Genomic DNA, 18,280 nt, shown 5'->3' on the forward strand with positions numbered 1-18,280 from the left:
TCGCCCACAGGTTAGAAAATACATATCTCTTTCAAGAATATAAAATGTATAAAAAATTTATTCACACAGCATAAAATTAAATAAATAATCCATAATGAAAGGATAAGTAAAGCATCTCACATATACAAAACTTTTTAAAAGTTCTTTTAAATAACTCATGACTTAAAGGAGAAATCATAAAGAAAATAGAACTACAGTTATAACAATGATGAAAATACTAATTTTTTATTTATATATGATAGCAGAGTGCATTACAATTCTCATTACACATACAGAGCACAATTTTTCATATCTCTGGTTATATACATAGTATGTTCACATCAATTTGTGTCTTCATACCTGTACTTTGAATAATAATGATCATCACATTCCACCATCATTAATAACCCCATGCCCCCCCCCTTCCCCTCCCACCCTCTGCCCCATCTAGAGTTCGTCTGTTCCTCCCATGCTCCCTCTCCCTACCCCACTATGAATCAGCCTCCTTATATCAAAGAAAACATTTGGCATTTGGTTTTTCGGTATTGGCTAACTTCACTTAGCATTATCTTCTAACTTCCTTAATAAGACTTTTGTGGCCCAAGAATTAAAATCAAGAATCAATAAATGGGATGGAATCAAACCAAAAAGTTTCTTCTCAGCAAAAGAAACAATCTGTGAGGTGAATAGAGAGCCTACATCCTGGGAGCAAATTTTAACCCCTCACACATGATTTAGAGTACTAATCTCTAGGGTATATAAAGAACTCAAAAAGCTAAACACCAAAAAAACAAATAACCCAATCAATAAATGGGCCAAGGACCTGAGCAGACACTTCTCAGAAGATATACAATCAATCAACAAATACATGAAAAAATGCTCATCATCACTAGCAATTAGAGAAATGCAAATCGAAACCACTCTAAGATCTCATCTCACTCCAGTCAGAATGGCAGCTATTAAGAAGACAAACAACAATAAGTGTCAGAGAGGATGCGGGGGGAAAAAGGCACACTCATACATTGCTGGTGGGACTGCAAATTGGTGCAGCCAATATTGAAAGCAGTATGGAGATTTCTTGGAAAATTGGAATGGAACCACCATTTGACCCAGAAAATACTAAATTTTATAAACTGTTAGACACAACTAATTGATTACTTACTTGGAAGCAAGTAAAAGAAAACTTAATCCCTGGAACAAGAACAGAAATTAATAATACTTGAATACAATGAAGCTATAGAGAGTTTCAGAAAGGAAGATAAATAAATGAATTAATTTTACAAGATGGATCATACTTAAATAAAATACTTGACACTTAATTTTACTTTAAAAAATAGAAACAGAAATGAATCACTAATCTTAAGATAAAATTTCTCATGTCCTAGAGCTATTCATTTTTTTAAAAAAAATCCCTCTGACTTTAAAATAAATATATGAAGGTAATTAAATTGGTCACCTGTTTTTAAAACTTCCTTTCCAACTTTAGTATGAACGGCTTCTCTGCCGCCAGAAAAGAAGTGATCGATACAACTGAGCTTCCTTTAATCCTCTGCCTTCCTATTTTTGTGACTTACATTAGTTTACTTGTTTGGGGATTATAACATTTTACAAACAAAATTCCTACTACTGTTAACTTTCATTTTATTTTTAAAGGATTCCTTACCCACCAGTTTTTTTTTTTTGTCATTTAATTTAATCATTTTCCAACCCAAGGTTCTTAATTTTGTTAAAACACCTCAAATGACTAGCTTTGATTTCTATGTGTGTGAGTCAAGGTCCAAGGTCGGCGTGAACTCTGGGAGCATGAGTGGCGGTTTGGCTGGTGAAGTGCTCTGGGGTGTCCTTTGTTCCCAGAGAGCTTTGTAGTCATTGCTTTGTTTCCTTCTGGAATCATTTTTCCTCCTTGATCACTCATATATTATGCCTAAATAAAGGAAGCATATCCTTTTCATTTTTTAAGTTTGGCAAGTTAACAGTGATTCTACAGTAATTTTGTACCGTTATTTTCTAGTGTACAGCATTTCTTCTCGGTCTGCAGATTTAACTCATTCTTTGGGAAAATCGTTGCTGGGATCCGTCTTTAGATTATGATGGCCCTTGACTTCAGAGACACCGACTGCCTTCTTCACGGTTCTCTCATCTGTCTCATCCTCCGCAGTCCCTCAAACCTCTCGTGTGTGATCACCTCAGTGCACCCCTCACGCTGTCAATCCACGTCTTACCCACATCTGGTCCTTCCCTGGGTCTAATTTATTCATGAAATCTACAGAGCGGTCACTTTATCCTGCAATGTTTCATTATGACTCCAACTTCCTTTTTCATCTCATGGCTTTGACTCACCCTATCTCTGGACTTAAGAGTTTTACAATTATTTTCTATCATGAAGACTTATCTGTAAGTCTATGGGTCAAGCCAAATCGAGAAGCAGGAACACAGGTTTTCTTTACAACGATTATTTTTAAAAGACCATAACTCTGTGTGTGTGTGTGTGTGTGTGTGTGTGTGTGTGTGTGTGTGTGTGTTTAGTGAAGATCAGTGTTTATATCACTGAGATGACTGATGTGATTCTGGAGGTCAAGAAAATAGATTTTTAAATGTTTTGATTTCTGTTCCAAACCTAATTAAAAATAATTTAGTGAAAGTATTGTTACCTAAATTTTATAGTTACGTATGTGTCTACATATAAAATTATCCATTTCTAAATGGAAATTGTGCAACCCAATAAAATTTATATTAATCTAGCTCAGCTGGTTCATCTCCATCCAGTTGAGGGTGGAGTGAGCTGGGCTCAATTTAATTGTTGCAATTGCTTACTCTCCTCTTGGTTCACTTTCCTGGACTGGTTTCTGTGTCCTACAGTTTCCCTCATCTCCTAACTGCTTAGATCTGTTCAATTCTGATGACTCAGCGAACCCAAGGTAAAAGACACTTCAGCTCAAGTCTAGTTTGAAAGATTTCACCAGTCTGCCAGGCCACAGTGTGGCCTCCACACAGCTGTGCCATGCAGTGTGTCAGGGCAAGATATAAAGTGGCAGAGGAAAACCACACGTGTTTTACACAATGAGGACCAGTGTTGCAACCTGCTCCCTACAGTGCATGCTTGGCCTTGATGCATTGTCTTTGATTATTTATACCCATAGCTTCCACCAATCAGAGCCAAAAAAGCTGGCCCAATAGACCTCTTTTTATGTGTGTTGACTCAGTTCCCAAAGAACATATTGGGTGCGGCAGCCACATAACTGAGGACAAGCATCAGTCCAACGTGTCTCAAAATAAATTACAAGGAGTCTAAAGAGAGACTATATGGCTGGTGAAAAGTTGGCATCAAAGGCAGATGATTAATTTGAACCCAGTTTGCTGTATTTTTATGCTTTGATTGACAGTACAAGTGTCTTCCAGTTGTTCTTGGCAACTCAAATTTTGCCTTTGGGCTTTTTCTTATATTTTATTATTAATTTTTCAACTGTAGTAATGCAGTGCTTTCCAAATCTGAAAAAAAAAACAAAACAAAAAACTTTAGTCATCTTCTCTGTTACCCTGGTCAAAGCATTATGCCTCATGATGTGTACTGTAGGACTTTCATAAATAAGTGAACCTTGAATTACGTTGGTACTCTTACTGCTCTCTTGGGACGTGACTCTCAAATCTAGTGATTCTTAGTATTTCTTTATGATTCTGTGTATCTGTTGAGGGCCACAGCTGAGTCGGGATGACACATGGCATTTTTGCCAGAAGTAGTGGTTGAGAGGTGATGCCACCAGCCATCAAGATGATGACTTTTGGGCTGGGGATGTGGCTCGAGCGGTAGTGCGCTCGCCTGGCATGCATGCCGCCCGGGTTCGATCCTCAGCACCACATACCAACAAAGATGTTGTGTCCGCTGAAAACTAAAAAATAAACATTAAAAAAATTTCTCTCTCTCTCTCTCTCTCTTAAAAAAAAAAGATATATATATTTAAAAAAAAAGATGATGACTTTTGAGTTCTTGCGGAGTTCCCATTGAGTTCCCGTTGAGCTCTCGCGGGGATTCCTGAAGAGTCTGAGTTGGTTGGTGAAGTTCCGGTGGGGGGAGTTCCGGTTGTTGTGTGGTGTGCCTGGAAGGGCGCGTGGGTGGCGTTCACGTGAGTTCGGAAATAAAGTTTGTTCCTGCTTGAGTGGCTCGTGATTTGTGCCCAGCCAGACTGCAGCATGTATTCTTTCTTAATTTCCAAAATTTCTATTCAAACTCCTGAGCCAAGTCTGAACATATTATGCTACAATCTTCATTTACACTTATTCACTTAATATTAGTAAAGACATTTGAGCATTTCCTTCAGCTACTGTACCAAGAGTGGACACGTATATGTATTTAGGGCTGGTTTATAGATAGGTTGTTATAAAATTGAGCACTTCCCAACCCCAAGACACAACATCTTTTTAAAGTCATTAATACCTTGAAAGGTAAGCAAGCCATCAGAAGACGGCTGACTGCAGAGTTCATCAGGTCAATTCCAACTCTTCATCCCAGAGAGGACAGCAGGTCCATGACTGTTAGGATTAACATTTACAGGATCTTTATTGAAATCCAAGGGTTTCCTATGAGGTGTTTCCACTTCTTCTGTCAAACTTTCTTGTCCTCCTCTGTGTGACCTCTGGAGTAGTTCAGCTCATGGCTTCTCAGTAGCTGTTTTTACCTAGTGGTTGTATATTTCAGGACATGTAAAGTCTTGTTCTGGGCATTTATGGCTCATGATTTAGACCAAATTTCCATACAGCTTTCTGGAACATACCATGAAAGATGCCTGCTTCACCACTTCTATTCAACATTGTGCTGGCAATGTAGCAGATGGAATAAGGCAAGAAAAATAAATAAAATACATATGTAAGGAAAACGAAGCACTAAAACAATCTTTATTCATAGGTAATATGACTCCATTCAAAGAAAATCATAAGGATTATGCAAACAATCTACTATTACAACTAAGAAGATGTGAATTTAGCAAGGTCACAGGACACAAGATCAATATGCACTCAAATAATTATAATTTAGAGACTGAAAACACCAATTGAGAATGTGGGCAAATCTAACTTTGCATAAATTTCTGGCAGAATGTGTATAGTCAATACTTTGGAAATATTCTTCTAGTCTTTCATGAAGTTAGACATATACCCACCTATAATCCAGCAATTCCTCTTTTAGGTGTTTAAGCAAGAGAAAAAAATATTTATCCAAAAAAGCAAATGCTCAGAGCACCTTTACTTATAATAGTTACAAAATCCAAACTGACCCAAATGTCCATCAACAGATGAGTGAGCCAGCTGTGGGCTGTCTGTGCAATGTCTGTGCAGCAATATGGCTGACCCCCAAAACATTCTGACGGTAAAGAGGACAGACACACAAGAGACCATGGTGTTTGATTCCTTTGCATATTTTCAGTTTTCATTCATCTGTTTGGTATTAGTTAAAACCACTCTATGCTGAAAGTCATCAGAACAATGGTCTCTGGGGTTAGGCAGTGGATGATCCCCAGGTATTAACTATAAAGGAGAAGGAGAGATATCTCTGAGTTGATTAAATTGTTCTTTATCTTGTAAAGAAAATGGGCTACATGAATGGATGACAAGTAATCAAGTGCAAAATTAAACTTCATGGACTTACAAAATTGTGTTCATCTTCAATGAATGACAATTATATATTAGGCATCAGTGCCAGTCATTGTTACATGCTCTGAAAACACAATAATGAGTTTTCCCCTAAGGATCAGCCTAGAATCATCTGAAAAGAGGGGAATCTGACAAGGGCCAAAGGCTAGAGGCAGAGGGAAGATAGATATATATGGCCAACCAGAGGAAAGAGTGGGCACATTAAGAACTCACGGTAGTAAAGATTGATAAAGATTTGTTTATCAGATGAAATTAGACAAATAGTTACTAAAATAAGTTTAATGAGTAAAAAATCACATCTAGGAATGATCAGGAAAAAACACAAGAGCTGCTGCTCTAGATTTTATCTGACGGGTGGAGAGGAAGGAGTCCCAGAGCCGCAGCTTTACCTGGCCCCGTGGGTAGAGCATCAGGCCCTGGTGCTGGTGCCGTGATGGGGGTGGAGGGCGTGCTGTCTGTCAACACAGGTTGTCATTTCTGAGGGCAGCCTTGTTCAACAGAGCTGTGCTGTCCCCTGCGGAGCCACATGTGAGGCTTCATTTCCTCCTGCTTTTGTCCCCTACATCACCAAACACTCAGCTCACAGTCACAGTTTATTGGAAATAAAAGCCTCTGCTGACTCGGTTAGATAATTTCAAATACCCACATCCAACCCCAACCCAGGAGCACTGAGAAGACTCTCCCAAAGAACATAATGCTGTGGCAATTGTTGGGATTTGCTTTTCTCACGGGGCGTGTGGAAGAAGAAATAGCTCAGCTTCAGAGAGGGAGGCAAACAATTTCCTAACACAACTGTTTTTTTTTAAAAATGGCTTAGTTCTCTCTTGCTCCTGCTGTTGCTTTGCTTTCGTCAGTCCCTAACAACACGTTCCTGTAAGAGAAGGAAATCCTCAAATGTAAGGGAAGAATCAAGAACTCATTTACAAATCCTAACATCCTCAATGATGAACACTGAGCACTAGCTCCAACCTAACAGGTCTGACTGTACAAAGGCTAAATATGTTGCTGAAGCATATCCACCGAGCAAGTCGCTAGCAATTATCTAATTGGTCAAGTGGATGTTTGGCTCATTTCAAAACCCCACATTGTCAGCCGTGACGTGGACAGCCAGTGAACCGCAGTGTGTGAGAGTAGCAATGTGCAATTGTTCTCAGTTCCCTCCACAGAATGCTGAGAAGACATCTCCATTACTGCGATTCATGATCTGTGTTCCTTTCACTGCTTCTGTCAATATTTCAGTCGGGATCCAGTGATATTTTGTTAATTTGTAACTACTCTGTGGAAATATAATAATCACCAACCTAAGGAGAGATAGCATTCTCTAACAAATTGTACCTAATGGGTAATTATTTCATAAACAACTAAGTTTTAATACTGGCTGCCTAAAAGGCTAATTTAGAAATAGAGATTCTAAAGATGCCAAGGTCTAAGACTACTCCATCAGCAACAATCTCTGAAATGTATGTTGCTGCTTCACAGCATCGTGATACATGAATGATGTGTGAATGTAACAAATGCAGGACATAGATGATAATAAGTAACAGATCGTGGAGTATTTATGCCATTGTTTAACTTTTTCTTTCCTACTACACTGTGGGCCCAGACAGGCAATCCATCCTATTTGGCTTTTGTGTAGTCAGGGATTAGCAGAACAGCTTACAAAGGTGAGCAAATTAGTAAATGACTCCGAAACATAGTGAAAACGCAAGATAAATTAATGTGAAAACTAGGCTAACCATCTTTCATATATTAGAATAGCTAATGAGTTGTTGAAAGACAGGCATGTAAATTAAAGTATTTCAACATTCTCTCCATCTTACCAAATGCCTTTTCCAGATTTAAACAGATTCCTCTCTTGCAGCTGACACTGTACCAAAGCAAGGCATGTAGGGTGGACCAAAAGATGATTAACTCTAACACGAACCGAACGGATAAAGAGAGATTCTTGAATCAGAATCCAGGGAGAAGGAATGGTATAATTAGAAATCACCATTGTGAATGCTAATGAGATAATGGAGGTAATCAAGGAGCGCCAACAGGCACCAATGTCACTAGGTGAAAAGCCGAGGGGTCCTAGTAGAGGGTGGCTCACTGACAGTGGCTCCCACTGGGGTGGACTGGGATATTCATGGCACCACCTCTGAAGTACTCTTGCCCCAAATCAGACTTAAGTAGGGCAAAATCTAACTCGTATGTGGGTCTGTGAGGAGAGTGAGCTTGTGTGGAAATACCAATTGCTTTGTATAAAGCCCAAGAACCAATATGGGACAGTGTTCGTAAAACTGGAGCTTTGTGACAACAGTCATCTACTTGACCCCCTTCTTTTACTAAGGAGAAAACCAGGGCCCAGAGAAAACAAGTAATTTGCCAAAAAAAATTAATAATAATAAAGTAATTATAATAAATTAAATAAATCACACATCTGGCAATTAAACAGTCCCCAGAATTCAGACCCCAAGATTCCAGTAGGTTAAGTTATATGTGTCATATATCCCAGCGTTACATCTGTGGGGAAAATCCACTCATCCATGAAAGCAATTATAAACAGGACTACAAGTGTCTTGTTTCCAGATTTGGCAAGTGGTCCTAGAAACTGGGAAACAGAGACAGAAATCTGTGCAGGGAGACTGAGGAGGAGCAGAGCAGACGACTGGATGTTGCTCTGACTAAGGGGAAGCGCAGTCTCCATCACGCATCGTTCCTAGAGCAGAGTTGAGCTTCCAAAGGCCTTTGCAGGTTGACCTTAGCCAATAATGCCTTCTGCCTTCCGGGCCTGGTGTCCTCTCTTATTTGAACACTCACAGAAAATGAGACCCCGTGAATGGCCGGTCGCTCCAGGAACTCAATAATGACAGTAGCATGGATCATTTTTGAGGTCTGTTTGGAGGCATCTGAAAATACCATTAATAGGCCTTGAAACTAAGGCGATGTTTGTTTTGTAGGAGAGTGTCCTCACTGTTCATAGGAACATCCAAAGTAAGCATATTCTTTCCTGGCAGCAGTTTTCGAGAGCAACTGCAAATTTTCTGCAGTGCCAAGAACAAAACTCTCATCTGCAAGGCACTTGGGAGGTAAAGTGTGTTTCAAAGTCATATTCACACTTATCTTTTAATAGGCCAGCTTTTCTTGGGAGATTTCAGAGGCTGAATTGTAGAAATGTTTATGGGAAAGTTTGAAACTGATCCATGATTCAAAACATGGTTTTTAAAAGGTTCTATTGAGAAAAATGGGCCTTTACAAAGGTCTACGGGCCCCTTTTCAAGGTTCCATACCCAGTAAATGGTGGATGGGAAAGAAAACTAGGAAGCAGTTCCTGCTCTTAGAGACCAACTTCCACACAGGGAAGCACCTTCTAAACTAGCAGGAATTTCAACAAAATCTTTTAGTGTCTTGACAACATTTTTAGATAGCAAATATATTTACGAGAGAATCACCATTCCAGTAATTACTGGACCATTCTTATAAGGTCCCTGTTGACCACCCTCTTGCCCTGTGTCTTAGATGTTCATGGTTCCTCTTTGCTTCCACACTAAAATGTAATAAGCAGCCATTTATTAAAGGCTCATTGAAATGTGCAACCTGACACTGAACCAATAAACTTTCCATCAGAGTCAATTCGTCTGCCTTGCACTTTGAGGAGATCTTTTCATCCATGCCTGAGTCTGGAACATTATTCATCGGTAATTTGGAACATACTGGCTCACCAAGTTTGCAGATCCTCCAAATGCTGACACAAAATCACACTTATTAATATCAACCCCAATGTCATTGGAAAAGTCTTTAAATGTTGGAAAGCTTTCAAACTCATGGTGGTGGATAAAATTTTCCAACACTCTAATTTTCTTTTGAAAACTTTAATTGCGTCGTTGGCAACAGATACTTATTTTCCCCGAAGTGATGGACTCACTTCATTCATTTTTTTTTAGAAGACCTTTGCCAAGTGTCCAAGGCTGGATAACCACAGCCCATCCCTCCTCTCAACTAGGAAAAGACGTTTCATGAATGAAGCGGTGAGCTCAGTCACAACTCGCAGAGGCAAAAGCATTGTTCCTTACAAATGGGACTGTCCTATTGCCTCGGCTCGCAGGGCCGCTGTGTGCATCCTTTCCATTTCGTCATGCAGAATGTTTAAAAGATACGCCTGGCTCTGCCTGGTTGGTTGCTTGGTCTGTTTGTTCATTTGTTGTTTTTACCGTGTGTGGCAGTGAAGAGGGCGGGGAATGCAGGGACAGCTGGGTGCTGCTGTGTTGCTCCATGCTAGAGGACTAGCAGTAGTACGTAGCACTGCTTGGGTACCATCACGACCTTATTATGACAACAGTGTCGTCCTCGTGGACTTCATGGTAGGATCTGGGGGCCTCCAGGGGTCAGCTGGTGACACTTAGAAAACTCTGCCCTAGTCCAATAGTCCATGTAGAGTCCTTCTAAAGAATCTGGAATAAAGATAGAACAGAGTACACCCCAAATCTTCATCATGTCAGAAGAGGCCCCGACTTCCTAAACAAGACTGCTAAAGTGCAAGAAATAAAATCAAGAATTAATAAATGGGATGGCCTCAAACTAAAAATCTTCTTCTCAGCAAAAGAAACAATAAGAAGAACAGAAAGCCTACATTTTGGGATCAAATTTTGCCACGTGCACATCAGATAGAGCAGTAATCTCCAGGATATATAAAGAACTCAAAAATCTTAACACTCATACACACACACACACACACACACAAACAAACAACAACAACAAAAAAACAACCCAATCAATAACTAGGCTAAGGAGCTTCTCAGAGGATGCTATACATTCAATCAACAAATATATGAAAAAATGTTCAATATCTCCAGTAATTAGAGAAATGCAAATCAAAACTATTGTAAGATTTCATCTCATGCCAGTCAGAATGGCAGTTATCAAGAATACAAACAACAATAAGTGTTAGTAAAGTTGTGGGGGAAAGGCACACTCATACATTATTGGTGGGACTACAAATTAGTGCAACCAATACAGAAAGCAGTATATAGATTCCTTAGAAAACTTGGGATGGAACCACCATCTGACCCAGCTATCCCACTCCTCAGTCTATACCCAAAGGACTTAATGCAGCCATGTCAATGTTTATAAAAGCTCAATTCACAATAGCTAAATTTTGGAACCAACCTAGATGCACTTCAACAGATGAATGGTTAAAGAAACTGTGGTATATATAATCACAATGGAATATTACAAAGCATTAAAAGAGAATAAAATTATGGCATTTGCAGGTAAATGGATGGAGTTGGAGAATATCATGCTAAGCAAAGTAAGCCAATCCCAAAAAACCAAAGGCTGAATGTTTTTATAAGTAGATGCTGATCAATAATAGTGGTGGGGAGCATGGGAAAAATGGAGGAACTTTGGATTGGGCAAAGGGAAGGGAAGGGTGTGGAGGGGGAATGGGGACAGGAAATATGGTGAAATGAATGAACCTCATCACCCTAGGTACATGTATGACTGCACTATGGTGCGATGCTACATTGTGTACAACCAGAGAAATGAAAAGTTGTGCTGCAATTGTGTACAATGAATCAAAATGCATTCTACTGTCATATATACCTAATTAAAACAAATAAATAAATAAACTTTGAAAAAGAGTACAGGAGAGAGCCACAGAGAACATTCTTAGCTCAGGTTCTAAACAGGAGATTTTTAATTTCTACCTGAGTTGTGTCAAAAGTAACTTTTAATGGAAGACATTCCCAGGAATTTATTTCAAAGGTCTGCTACAAATGTAATTGCGGTTCCATGGTAAAATTAAAGAATGAAATGAATGAAAATCTAATACAGAACAAAAGATTAAATTAAAAGTTATAGAAGGATTTTGCATCAGAAATGTAGATTCTATTAGTATTTCCTGTCTACCATGGGGATAACCCTGATCTCACAGACATACTTAGGAAAGAACCCCAAGTTCTTGTATAATAGGAGAATGGCTTTCTTATGATAGAATCACACCATAATGTTTCAAAGAAATAAAAAATTGGCATTGTGCAGCAACTGCACTAACAGTCTCAGGACAGTGGGGGAAATGTACCCCAGGGCAAAGTAGCAGATAAGGAAAGTTTAAGTGTGAAGGTATTTTGTTTTTCACAGCAGTATGTGGATCAAAAAGAGTGCATTTTTGCACTGACACATTAAATATTCATCTGCAATGCTCGATTTTGAAAGGAATTTTAACTTGAATGTTTGTCATGCAAACAATCCCTTCTGAATGACCTATCACTGTTTGTTTTTATAAACCTAGTAAAGATTTTCCTTATAGAAAATCTTGAAAGAATTTTACATCTTTTCTAGAAAAAAAAGGAAGGAATAAGACAATAAAAATATTCTTAATGCCAATTTACCACGTTATTTTTTAGAGAAAAATGCACATTCACTGTAGAAAATTTGAGCAATATTTAAATAAAATCTAATATAAGAAGATAGAAATCACATAAAAATGGTAATCACTGTTAAAATTCTCTTTCTCTGTCATTAGACAAATGAATTCAATGGAAATAAAAGCATGAAATGGTCATTTTTTTTCCTTATTGCCTTTAGCTAGCTTTATTTTTCCATCTGATACTGGTGTGTGGGAGAAGGTTTAATCTCACCCATTTAATCTCACAGTCAATGCCGACTTTGAAGGCTCCTGCCCTCCAGGGCCACGGAGATGATCCCTGGACCTAGCGTCTCCTGGACGGTCATTTTCTCCAGCTTCTTCCTGGGCTGGCTCCTACCCCTCCCACTGCAGAGAGGCTGATTCTGTCATTCTGTCTTTGCCATTCTCTTTTGCTCTTTCAATAGAACTTAACGTTATGAAGCCCTTTTCTCGTGTCTTCAAACATGTTTGAGCATAATTTTTAATACCTGCGTAGTATGCCGTCTGTCCTAGAGTCATTTGAGCTCACTTTGTTGTATAAACCTGACTCTCATCCTTCAGACTTGTTTGGAGACACACTCAAGGTGTAATGAGACCCAGGTGTTCCCTGCGTGACTCACCCCTTCCCTACAAAGCTGCACTTGGGCGGCCATGGTTCCCGTTGGGAGTTGGATAATAAAGAGCCATTTGGCGAGTCTAGAATCTCAGTTCCTGGAAAGGAGCTTCTAAAACTTTTAGAATTTCCCAGATGATAAATATGTCTTCACTTCTCACAGTGGGTGGCGGAGGCCACACTGAGTTTACGCTAATGTGGCATCTGGGGGTAGACCTGACGTGAATGGGGCTGGCTAGGTCCTTTCAGAGAGGGGGCTGGCCTACCATGAAGACCGCCCTCGTGATGAGAGGGCTGAGACTCTGAGTCACATGTATCAGCCAGACTCGGAGAAGGGAAGAGCACTGGAGACCGAGTGTCACCACGTGGTCAGTGACTCAATAAATCGTGCCCAAGTAAGGAAACCCCAATAGAAGCCCCAGACAGTTGTGCTCAGGTGGGCTTCCTGGACGTGCCCAGAGAGCGGTGCATCCAGAGGACAAAGAAACGTCACGCTGGGACCCTCCTAGTCTTCTCCCCATGGCTTTCGGCTTCCAGCGGGTCCTTCCTGATTTGTCCTTTAAAACAAGACTGTGTCCACCAGCACAGTCTCTTCGCTTCCTTAGTTCTGCGTGCCGTTCCCATGAATTCCAGAACTTGAAGGTGTCGTAGGAAACCTCAGATTTACAGCCAGTTGGCCACAAGTGCCAGTGTCCTGTGAATCACAGGCTGGCGGCTGCCATCTGGAGGGAGGTCACTTGTGGTTGACTGCGCCCTCCGGTCTGCGTCAGTCCTGAGTAATCAGCTCTAAAACGGCATTGCCTCTGGCCCGGGTTGACTCCTAGGCTCCAGGATATTCAGTTCTAGGAAGCCAGTCGCCTGGTGCTATTTCCTGGAAGATCAGCAGTCCTGTTATTCTCAAGCACTCACCCACACCCACAAAACATGAGGTTTTGAGCCTCTCGTTTTGTCTGCACAGAATAAAAAGTTTCATCGTTAAATACCAAAAATCCAAGTTCCCAACAATTCTGACCAAAGGTGGTGTGCTTCCCCAAAGAAGCTCTGTGGTCTCAAACTGTTGAGCCCATGGTGTGTGTGTGTGTGTGTGTGTGTGTGTGTGTGTGTGTGTGTGTGTATGCAAGAGAGAGAGAGAGAGAGAGAGAGAGAGAGAGAGAGAGAGAGAGAGAGAGAGAGACAGCAAATTCTGAGAAATAAGTCCCCAGTAGTCTTTTTCAAAGTCCCCACTCCACATAGTGACTGAACAGGGACTCAGGGGGCCATAAATCTCATCAAATACAAAAAACTTAGTTTTGAGTTAGTTTTGGAGATGTCTGGCCCTTGGGTTTCCTGGGAACTCAGCTAGCTTCCTAGAGCCACTACGGGGCTGGCCAGATGTGGGCTGGGACGCCCCAGAGGCAGCAAGTAAACCACAGGGCAGCACATTCGCTCTCCCAGGGGGTGATGGCTGCCCAGAGGACAATGGGCTTTCCCCTGCGTACAAACAGCCCCGAGCTGGATCCCCAGCTGTTCATGTGAACATGGGGGCAGGATGTTGATGAGTTGCCCTGCACAATCTCTGTGTCAGCGATGACTGAGTCAGTCTTCTATGTTGCTTACTCTTGTCTCAGAACACGTGTCACCGTATAGCTAGTGAGGGACACGTGGAAAGGACAGCTTCTAGGCAGGGGAAGGGGCGCTTCGTTATCCAGAGGGCTCAACAATCTGAAAGTTTTGCTCCAATAGAGGATAGAGGATCTCTCCGTTAGCTTAGAGGACAGTTTGCTCCAGGACACACTTGACCTGGTCCAGGTCTTTAGGCGACCTCTTCCCCAGAGTAGCTCTCCGTGATTAAAATCACCTAAGAGCAGGTGCTTAGCTATCAAGGGACAGTTTGGGGTTCTGTTCAAGGTAGCTTATGGCTTTTCTGGAAATGTATCTGATCTGACTCAGTGAAAAGGGACCCTCACCCTGAAGGCTGGATAAGTGAGCTTGCAGGTGGGCATGACAAGTTCTGCAGTGCTCCCGAGGGTCTGCCTAGGAACACCCACTTTTCCCTGGTCCCATGCCCTGCCACAGGGGGCTTCTGGCTGCCTTCCAACACCCGACCACTATGTCACGTGTCTGTCGCTCACACTGGCTTTTTAAATAGTGACCTCGGTGCCGTGTCCTCTCTCTGCCCACCACCCCACATGTCTTGGCTTTCCTGGCTCAGTGCCCTATTTGCTTAATGGGGTTCCCCTTAGGTCACACCTTCACTATCACCCCACCACTGAACTGTGCCTCCCCTCTGCATCAGAAGTCCCGACAATCTGCACACCTGGACCAGAATCCTGCACCTGAGTCCTCACTGTCCTCAAACTCCTAGGGGCCGGGTGTCCCTCCTATTACCATCTCACCAAAGCAATGCTGTCACGTTGAAATGCCAAGATACAAGTGCATGCTGGTTCCAGGGGCTGCGTTTTCCTCTTGACCTTACGGGATCTTTAAAATATTACATTCTCACTGAATCCTTCGTCCAACAAGTGAAAGGGGGTTCTTTCTCTGGTACAGCTCTATTTAACTCTTTACTAAAAGAAATCTCTCTACTGGTGACCTTTGGAGTAGGGTGGCTATGTAGATTATTTTCTAATATTGGCCAGTTTTATGGGTGAAATGGGTCCTATTAATACTTACACTGGCACAATATTTTTAATTGGGAATCGACTGTCCTTGACAAACTGGGCCATAGGATTCTCTGGCCTTTGAGGGATCTTTATTTGAAAGTAGAAGCACCTTCTTCCAACTCCTCATCAATTAGTTCCTGACCTATTTGACATTTTTTTCTTCTCTGCATACCAAGTAGCTGTACCCGTCTTTCTTCCAGGTCTTCTTAAGGCAAAAACAATTGTTCCAAAAATGAGTCTTAAGTAAGAGACATTCCTTTTACCTGCAGAGCACTTGTCACAACAGGGATGCTCTGTGTATTAGTAATGATAAATAAGGTTCTAACCTGTTGGACACTAGTTAATATTAGCTATTATTGACAACATGTGGTGGCCTCTCCCTACTCTCTTTCCTCTACTTTATTGGTCTTCTTCCTTCCCCTCAATTTGTCAATAATAGCTAATATTAACTGAGCATGTGCTACATGCTGGTGATTTTTAAAACATCATTGATTATTTAATCATTTAACCCTCATAATACCTCTGGGAGGTAGGTACTATGCAACCCTTTTAAAAAGAGTGTGAGAGAGTGGATTTATCACCCCAAATCCACATGGTATCATATTGAAATGCCAAGATAAAAGTACCTACCAAGTAGCAGAGTTGAGACTTGAACTCAGGCTGCCTGGCCCAGGACCAGGTGCGGAACCAGTGGGCTGTAGCTTCCTTCCTTGCCCCCATGCTGGGGGACTCCCTTTTCAATGCCAGAACACAGAGGGGGAGGGAGAGCAGATGGTAGTGTCCTGCGTGAAACGACTGGGGACCCCACATCTTGAGCACACCTCCTCATTTTGGAGAATTCTGGTAGTGCATGTAGACAGACCCCTGAGGAGAATGAATATTTAAGAGGTAGAGAGAGGAAACAGTCCCTGAGGGAACCCAAGCAGCGGAGGGTTAGGGAAAGAGCCGGGGAGAGTGGTCCCTGGGAACCTGCCATGGAAGATGGTCTTTATGAAGGAGCTATTTCCACTGCTTCCAAAGCAATGGAGGAGTTGAGAGTGACGAGCACTGTGGCGTGTCTCCCTCCACTGGACATGCCGTGCAGGGACCAATGGCCTTCTTAGTAAGAAAGATTCTGAGCAGAAGTGGTGAACGATTTGGGAGCGGAGACAGGGGGACTGAGCAGCAAGGGAAAATCAGAGCAGGATGGAGTGAGGGACATGAAATAGAGATGGAGGGATAACGAAGGGACTTCATCAAAGACCAGTTGGCTGAAAAGTGGGGTCAGGGGAGGGGATCCCATGAAAAGACCAGTGGAGTGGAGGAAGGGAACCAAGGGCCAGGGAAGAGGGTCAGGAAAAGGGAGGGGCTGTAGAATGAAGTCAACTAAACTATGCTTCTATGAATATACCACAGTGAACTCCACCTCTCAGGGAAATCTATAAAGTACCGATTCTTTAAAAAATGATAAAAAGGAAGGAGACCAATAAAGTAGAGGAAAGAGAATAGGGAAAGGGAGGAGAGGCGGGAAAGAGGAAGTAATGGAGGCTGAAATAGAACAAGTTATATTCCATGCATGAATGATTATGTCCCAATGAACCCCGCTATTATGTGCAACGATAATGCACTAATAAAAACATTACAAATCAGTTGTGTGCATGTGGATTCTTTCTGGATTCGCTGTTCTGTTCCATTGGTCTATATGTCTGTTTCTGTGTGAGTAGCATGTTATCTAATTACTGAAGCTTTGTATTATGTTTTGAAGTCAGGTATTATGATGCCTCCAGCATTGTTTGTTTTTGTATTTTTCTCCCATAGGATCACTTTGTCTCTTTGGGGTCTTTTGTGGTTCCTTATTAATTTTAGGTTTGTTTTTCTCTATTTCTATGAAGAATCCACATGCTGTTTTGGTTTGTTTTTCTCTATTTCTATGAAGAAATAGAGAATACTTGGTATTTTGGTGGAAATTGCATTAAATCTATAGATCACTTAATGTAATATGGTCATTTAATAATATTGATTCTTCTGATCCATGAACATGGGATATCTTTTTATTTTTTCTGTGTTCTCTATAGTTTCTTTCATTGGTGTTTTATAGTTTTCATTGTAAAGATCTTTCACTTCCTTGGTTAAATTTATTCTAAATATTTTATTTTTTGTAGCAATTGTGAATGGGATTTCTTTGTTAATTAACTTTTTCAGCAAGTGCTTTATTGGTGTATAAAATGCTACTGTTTTTTATATGTTAATTTTGCATACTGCAAACTTTACTGAATTTATTTCTCAGTTCTAACAGCTCTTTGATGGACTATTTAAATTTTATGTCCATGAAATTATGTCTGCAAATAAAATAATTCTCTTCAATAAATGGTGCTGGAAAAATTGGTTATGTGTTTGATGAAGAATGAAAGTTTCTCTCACCATGTACAAAAATTAACACAAAATGGATCAAAGGACTAAATGTCAAACCTGAAATTATGAAATTACCATAAGAAGATATAGAGGAAACCCTTCATAACAACGGTGTAGGGCATGATTTTTTTAGATAGAACCCCAAAGGCACAGACAACAAAAGTACAGCAAAGGAAATGATCAACAGAATTATGAAAAAACCTACAGAATTGGGGAAAATATTCGCAAACTATTCATCTGACAAAGAAATAGTCAAAATATATAAGGAACATAAACAACTGAATACCATAAAATTTTTGAAAAATCCAATTAAAATATGATCCAAAGAATCAAACAGACATTTCTCAAAAGAAGACATACAAATGTCCAATAGATGTGTGAAAAAAATGCTCAATTTTATTAATCATCAGGAAAATGCCATCCAAAGCCAAATGAAATATCATTTTACCCCAGTTAGAACAATTATCCTCAAAAAGACAAAAACTCACAACTGCTGGCAAGAATTCAGAGGGCAGAGAACACTTACTTACACAGTGTTGGTAGGAAGTAAATTAGTTCAACCAGTACGGAAAACAGTATGGGAATTACTGAAAATCAAGTACCATGTGATTCACCAACTCCACA

The 18,280-nt window shown here is 40.7% G+C and overlaps 1 long non-coding RNA gene across 1 annotated transcript in view; it reads right to left on the bottom strand.

Moving 5' to 3' along the window:
- Nucleotides 1–209: 209 nt before the first annotated feature.
- LOC144367106 (uncharacterized) overlaps nt 210–18,280 on the bottom strand; it is a 33,530-nt gene continuing 15,459 nt past the window's right edge. Inside the window, exon 3 of the long non-coding RNA XR_013426347.1 lies at nt 210–3,468. This is a non-coding gene — a long non-coding RNA (uncharacterized LOC144367106). The remainder of the gene's footprint in view (nt 3,469–18,280) is intronic.

Source organism: Ictidomys tridecemlineatus, chromosome 10 (genome assembly GCF_052094955.1).
Source record: "Ictidomys tridecemlineatus isolate mIctTri1 chromosome 10, mIctTri1.hap1, whole genome shotgun sequence".
Classification (NCBI taxonomy): domain Eukaryota; kingdom Metazoa; phylum Chordata; class Mammalia; order Rodentia; family Sciuridae; genus Ictidomys; species Ictidomys tridecemlineatus.